General features: G+C 33.6%; 1 pseudogene; it reads left to right on the top strand.

The window, feature by feature from the left end:
- Positions 1–3,104: 3,104 nt before the first annotated feature.
- Positions 3,105–3,223, top strand: LOC118614403 (annotated as a pseudogene).
- Positions 3,224–8,035: the final 4,812 nt, after the last annotated feature.

Here is an 8,035-nt window from a genome sequence, read left to right as displayed (position 1 = left end):
AAATAAGAAAGCGAATGCATTTTTATAGCCTTCAAATTTTACCAAAAATTATTATGTGCCTTCTCCTTCATTTCCACTTATTCCTAGAAGTCTTCAAAGTACATTTTGTACTCTCGTTGATTTGGTACAGAATTAATGTTTTTACAAAAATTACTTTGTAAAATTTTTAAGTGGTTCAATTTTGTAAAATTCTGCCAAGTTCATGAAACAATGGAAAATTAAGCATAATGTTGCAATGAAATCAAACTCCATAAAAATAAGAGAACCATTAAGTGTCTGGTATTCACTCTGTAATGCTTGAGAGTATTTGGAAATAATTATTATCGTCTTATATTCTTACCTGTTTTAACATTGTTAATATACCTACAACTGTCTTCTAAATGTGTTACAGAGGAATAATTCACTGAAGGATTGATTGTTATCTTGATTTCTTTATTGTAAGTAACTCAAAACACTGAAAAAAATTTTTCCCTTACTCTCTATCCTATGAGAACAGCCAAGCTTTCACTTCCTACATTCTTGAGCTTTCCTGGTCCAAGGGAATTCGTTTCCCATATTTGCACCAGAGATCCAAACTGTCTAAAAGGGTGAGAGATCCAAGATTTGAGGGAAGAAGCAATTGCCCAAATGTAAGGGGTAGGAATGTGATATATATATTTTTTTCATTTCAAGGGTCATAGAGCAAATATATACACCATTACAATAAGATATTCATTCCCATTTCAGTTCACATTTATAACCATCACTCTATTTCTGGGAAATAGTCTACTGTTTTCTCTAAGATAGATAATTAAATGATTTTGGTTATACATATACCAAAACTCACTTTACTCTCAGTCAGATTTCTCTGCTCTCAGTCCTGACTGCCATTAGTGGCTCATGTTATGCCTTCCAAAATAAGTTTCCTAACTTCACTATTATTTTATCAGAAGAAATTACTTTCTGAGATATTGTATTGTCTTTTCGTTAGTTAACTTTAAAGTAGGATATCCAGAAGCAGTAATCTTCTCATAACCTCCATTCACAATATAAATGTCCTGATTTCCTGTCTAGGATGAATATTCAAAAACAAAGAACAGAAATGAAACACATTCAGGTTTTTAGAAATCACTAACAAGGGCAATATTGCTTATAAGGAAGACAGTTCCTACAATGGTTATATCTCCCAGCAGAAGACAATATTCCATAAAGCAAAACTGTGCATGTGAGCCCATAATAAAAAACAAAATATTTACTTGGAAAACCACAAATTAGTATTTAATCATCAACCTCCTGGGTAAAGTATGTCATTCAGGAAGAATTTAATGAGGACAAATCGAGGTTGCTAAGAAAGGCCCTTTCATGAGTATCTATACAACAAATGTCTTTTATCTCTCCTAATTTTTGACTCTAATTTTTCCTTATTTCCAAATAATGACCAATAATTGCCCTTGTTTGCCAGTGTTGAAACTGGATTAATTTAATAAGGCAGCCAACTGAATCAATTTTATAAATAACTATATTTTTATTGTCTTCTTTATTTCAAAAGAAAAGTCCAAACTTCCTTTCTATTTCTCAATCATCTAAACTGTATCAGTTAAGGCGTAAATGTAAGTAGACTCAAACATATAGTTAAAGAATTTTATTAAACAAAGGTCATTTATTTTTTTAGATTTGAGGCAGCTTCCAGTTAAAAGCTAAAGACCATATCAGTAAAACTAAAGTAATATGGCATTACTTTTCTTCCCAAATGGATATAATTTATAAACATATATGACTTTCCTCATAGCTCACAAGCTTTTTAGACAAAATCTGTACCACAAATTTTCTCCAAAATAAATGACACCACATGATGATTTATGATATCTCCTCAGGCTATGATGTGTGTGTTTTACATGTTATATGATGTAAAATATATAAATTGATTGAGCATAATTGAGCAAAATATATAAATTGATTGAGCATAAGTGCTGAACTCCTTGTATAAACTTATCGATTCACCATAGTTACATATTTTCAAATAGTCTTATTTTATTTTTTAATGTAGGAATTTTAAAGTTGAATTGCAAAAGACAAAGTTAAATATTTATTCAAACCATACATTTTCCATGTTTTCAATCCACCCCGCAGTGCCTTCACAGAGTACCCATTTTAGGAACTGTACAGTGCTGAGCGCTTAGAGCTTTTCAATAATTCCAGGAAAATATGTCCCTAACCTCATAGTGTACAGTTTTAAATTGCCACCTTATGTATCAGCTTAGTGTGTTAAATTAACATAAGAGGATGCATGATGTGATGTGGAACCTAGAATTTAAAAGTTCCTCACTGACGTACATAAAATTGAAAACAATACTGAATAAACAAAGGGGATTCATGCACTTAATTAAATTGACAATCAAAAGCTTATATATTATGGGGTTGTCAACATAGCCTTTTTATTTTAAAGGATACTCTTTCTGCAAGAAATTCCAGTATTCTTTAGCATTACTTCACCTTCCCAATAAGTGAAGGCTATCATGAAATATGAAGGATCTATTTGTTGCTAAATATTCCACAGAGATATTCTAGTGATCAAAAAACCATTATAGTTATGCTTTGTATTCAAGACTGCTTACTTGAATCCTCTCTGCTTTAAGAAGTGAACAGCACTTGTATCTCTTGTCTATAGTGGATGTGTAAGTAGTAGGAATTCATCTGTACCCAATTGTAGAAGTGTTGATCCACTCTCCTCTCCAGGTAGAGCTGTCATCAGCAGAAAGCAAAATGCTAAAAATTAAAATGAGGATATATCAGGTAGCAGGGAGATGGGGAATCATGCTTCCAATGGTATTTATCCTCTGAAAAGGAAAGCTCTAATAAGAAAAACAGCCCTTGCCTATAGTATAAATTTAGGAAATTTGTTCCATGTCTTTATTTCATGAGAAGCTTTCTCCCTGCATTTAAGAAGAGGATGAGAGACAGTAATTGACAATGTGATATGATATCACAAAGAAGAGAGAAAGACAAATAGAAGTTTTGGATATTCCTATTTGTACCTAGAAACGAATAAATAGCTTTTAATATTCAATAGTCAAATCCTTCTAACACTAAAGAGACAAAAAGTTTTTTTTTTTTTTAAATCTACCATCTATGGCCATACCACCCTTAACAAGCCTGATTCCATCTTATCTCAGAAGCTAAGCAGGGTCAGGCCTGGTTAGTACTTGGAAGGGAGACCACCTAGGAAGACCAGGTGCTGTAGGCATGAAAAATAAGAGATTGTAAACTGACGGGGTCCTTGCAATCTGTGAAGTCAACCAAGGGTTCCCTCACCAAATAAATAAATAGATAGATGATAGATAGATAGATAGATAGATAGATAGATAGATAGACAGATAGATAGATAGATAGATAAATAAAGCTACCACTTTAATCAATGCAGTATTAATACCAAGATTCCAAAATCACTGTTTTATTTATACGATATAAAGTACATAAACTTATGAAAATATAATGAAAATGCCACCTTTTACCTTTTACATCACATAGTTCAAATAGCATTTCTATGAAGCAGACACAGAATTCAGGCAATAGTGTAATCAGACTCCCCCATCCAGAACTTTGAATTGGGAATTTATATTGCTAAAACACAGCTAAAGAGAATACTCTCTGGCAGACGTACAGCAGTGGTGAGAACAGAAGTATCTAGCATCCTAGGGCAGAAGTGTTCCAAGTGGACAAGTTCTGCGGAGTTATTTTGTTTTTCCTGAATGTGATGTCTCTGAAGCTAATTCTCCTGCTCTCCTAGTGCTTATATGAGCCATCCAACACCTTTTTAATAAATTCCATTTTAAAACATATTGGCCAGAAACAATTTCTGTCTTGTACTTAAAAACGTTAACACAGAAATTGTTTGCAGATGTAGTTGTAAGTACAAACACTCAGATGTTATTTGAAGTGGGGAAGACAATATGCATTTGGTAGATAGAAATCTAGGATTGGTTATCTAGGCAAACTGGGATAGCTAGTATTAAGGGATGAGACTGTAACAGATGGCATAAAGTGTTAAAATTTTCATTAAATTATCTGTGCAAACCTTTGGTGAGAACAAGGCCCACTGCCATAGAACAACATAGAATTCAATGACTGGAGCACAGTGGCTGCTATCAATCAGTGCTAGATAAGATAGCATATAACACAAGGGTGATGATAGTCTCTCTAAGTTTTTACATGATCAACATAAGACACAGCCCGAAACTAGAGAACTTCTGTGTGCTAAAAAAATTGCTTATCTGACGTAGCTAAAGTTTCAATGTATAAAAAATCAAACAAAATTTGGTCAGATTGCTGAATTAAAAGGTCATTTTAATTCAAAGCCTTAACCAATCTCTTATGTGAAAGTAAGGACATTGATCAAGAAAAAGTTCAATGTTAAAAATTTAAATGGAAATATTTTGGAGGTTTCAGAAAATTCAGAGTAAAACCACATGCCCCACATTAACTTATCTGGAAGAGCTGTTATGCAAGGGGATGTTGATTCTGTTATATCTACTTCTACTATTCCTTAGTTTCTCCAAATTTTTATCTAGGGTCTGATCTCAGAATACCTAATAGCCAAATAGAAAATCAGACCTGGAAGAGAAAAGGCTTACACACCATAATAATTGCAAGATATTGCTAATTAATATCAATAATATAATGAATTTTGCAGGGACTAAGGAAAAAATAACCTAATTTTAGACTAGACTGAAGTCATCAATATATGTGGATATTAATATACATTTATATTCATACATAAATATATAGAGAAATAAATATATAAATTATCGATATAAAATATTCAGATTTTGGTGTACTAGGTGGAGAAGCTAGAAATGGTTGTATAATCGCTTGCTTATTTGGTTGACTAAAATGTGGACTCACTGGTGACCTGCATTATATTAAGTTGAAATGAGAGAAATTTCTTCATATAATATATAGAAAGCAATTCAAATACATGGATAATAGAAATTTGAGTTTATTTATCATGTGTACTACTCTTATGCATCCCTGAGAAAGCTATTAGTAGAAATAGGTTCCATGATTTTAGTGGTATACCAGAATCCCAGTTTGGGAGAGATCAATTAATGGTATTTGACTGCCTGAAGCAAAATAAAGATGATTGCTATCTATCATGCAGTGGACAAGGATAGTGTGATACATCTGATACTTTCGAATCTGAGCCTATAGGTAATTGATTTTGGAGTAACAAAGTCTAAAATAGATGGGCAACCTACTAATGATTTACTTGATGTGTACAACCAATTAAACTTTAGTTCTGGAGGATAGACATGTGACTTGAGCTACCACAATACAAATTCCTACATTATCTCTATCCTAATGCCCATACCTGATTGTGTTTATAATCCAGTGACCCTTAAATAAAGGGGAAACGACGAACTCTTCAAGAATTAGTAGCTCCTTACTTTCTTCAAGAGGACCTGTAACCTTTTAAAAGGATAACTATACTTGCAAAAGGTAAATATCTAAATATTTAGGGACTAGTAAGCGCTGGCTATGAGCCAACAATAATTCTTGGAGATATAAAACACAAATAACTCCATGGATCAGGGGGAAGCTTATGGGGTCAGTTACGAAATGGTCCCATTAGAAGAGACATGGTATGATCCCAAACCCATACTATCGTTATTTCCTCAGATCCTAAGTGCCTCATTGAAACATGTGTCTACCAAAAAGAAGGAGAACCCCCATGTGTATCCTTGACTCATGAATAAAGTGGTATGATCCATGGTAGAAAGATGTGACATTAAGAGTTTAGTAGAAGCCTCTGGGGTTACTTCTGTATATCAAACTGGTAAATTACCAAAAGTATTGCATTCCTAAGAGAGTCACAAAAATAGTGCTGTCATCAAAGACAAATGATACAAAAAATAATAATTCTTACCACATCCCCATTTAATTCTCCAGTTGACAAGCAAAGAATAGACAGAATATGGGGAGTAGTAGGCCCATTATAGGAAATATAATCAGATTAAGATTCCAGATACAGTTCTATCAATTATTACAGATGTGATTCCTTTTGATATGGCAAATGACCTTCTCACCTCATCCAAATAAGCAGACTTCTTTGGATTTTGGAGGTCCAAAAATATCATATTTGGATGTGCTGCTCTGATGCTTTCACTAGGTGTTTTAAAAGGCTATCAATTTGAGTGAGGCCCCAAACAAGAGAAAGTAATCTGTTCGGTTCAGTCTGTAGTGAAAGCGGCTCTGCCATTTGATCTAGCAGGAGCTACAATATCACTTGAAGTTAGTGGGCAATGAGGATGCTATATGCAGACTTAGGCAAACCCTGACAGAAAAATCATAGCAGAAGACCTCAAGTTTCTAAGGCAGGAAGTCAGTAAACGACAGCCTGTAGGCCAAATCCACCCTGCTACCTGTTTTTATAAATAAAGCTTTATGGGAACACACCTACGCTCATTCTTTTCCATACCATACAGGGCTGCTCTTGTGCTACAGCAGCACAGCTGAGTAGTTGTGACAGAGACCACATGGCCCACAAAGCCTAAAATATTTACAATTTGTCTCTTTACAAAAAAGTTTGCCAATCCCTTTTTTAACGTAAAACAATGCCCTTTGTATATAAAAATATTTCCTTTTGAAAAACAGCTCTTGGTTCATAAGCGTGCCCTGGAAGGTACTGAATACTGACCACTGAATACTGCATGACCATGTAATTATATGTCCCATAATGAAACTGATTTATCTGATTCGCCTGGGTATAAAGTCAAGCATTTCTAACAGCATTCTACCATTAAGAGAAGGGGGGCCCATTCCAAGGAGATCCTGAAAGCACAAGTATCATAAGCAAGTAGCTCATATACCCAGGATGTCTATATCTAATGCACTGCCATCTCCCTACATCTACATCTGTGGACTCAAGAGACATTCACTTGGACCAGTCCACTAAGAAAAAAAAAATCATCATCCAAGAATGGTTTGCTGGTTTTTCTGTCAGAAGCACACTGATATAGCATTAAGCCCTATTTGGAGAAGCTCTAAAGGACAATGAAGAAGAAGCAGCTTTAAAATGAACATAATTTCATGTGGTATATGTTTGCTTTATCCAGAGAAAGAATTTGCCTCTGATTACAATCTGCATCATTTCATTGGCTGTGGCTAATCATTGTCAAATTAGCAGTTACAAAATAGTCACAGGAATGTAAAGTACAGCATACAGAGTATAATCAATAATATTTTAATAACCATGTATAGTGCCAGGTGGGTACTAGACTTATTGGGCAGGATCACTTCATAAGTTACATAAATGTCTAACTGCTCTACTGTATGCCGGAAACTAATATAATATTAAATGTCAACTGAATTGATAAACAAACAAACAAAGAAATAAAAATAAACAGACTCTGTGCTTACATTGGACCCACCCTCATAATCTAGGATAAACTCCCCATCTCAAAATCCTCCACTTAATCACATATGCAAAGTCCTTCAGGCATGTAAATTAATATATTCACAACTTCCAGGAATTAGAATTTGGACATGTTTGGGGAGGAATAATAATAAAGAGGTGCTTAACATGCAGAATACATAAAGAACTCCTACAAATAAATGTCATATTCCTAGGTAACACTATCAATTACTTCAAAATTAATTTATAAATTCAATGTAGTCCTTGTAAAAAATCAAAACTAATAACAATCACCACCACCACCAGATAAAAAGGCTAAGATAAAATTATCTGGAAGAAAAAATGGACAACAATAATTAAGTAATGTCTGAAAAAAAAGTGATATTTGCCCTAATAATCATTGAAGCAGTGCAATATAGATCTAAAATAGAGAAATAGATAAACAAAAACAAATGGAATCCAGAAATAAATTCATGTAGACATGAGAATTAAATATGAGGTAGAGATGACCTTTCAAATCAGCAGGAAAAGATAAACCATATGATTTTGACTAATTAGTGTCCTTTTGAATGAAAATAAAATTATATAACTCATGTGGAAAGGTAAATTCAGGATAATTTAAGGGAAAAAAAATTTATTAGAACT

This window comes from Rousettus aegyptiacus, unplaced genomic scaffold (genome assembly GCF_014176215.1).
Source record: "Rousettus aegyptiacus isolate mRouAeg1 unplaced genomic scaffold, mRouAeg1.p scaffold_m13_p_2, whole genome shotgun sequence".
Lineage (NCBI taxonomy): Eukaryota > Metazoa > Chordata > Mammalia > Chiroptera > Pteropodidae > Rousettus > Rousettus aegyptiacus.
Note: the sequence above shows the minus strand (reverse complement) of the source record. Positions and strands in the feature narration are given on the sequence as shown.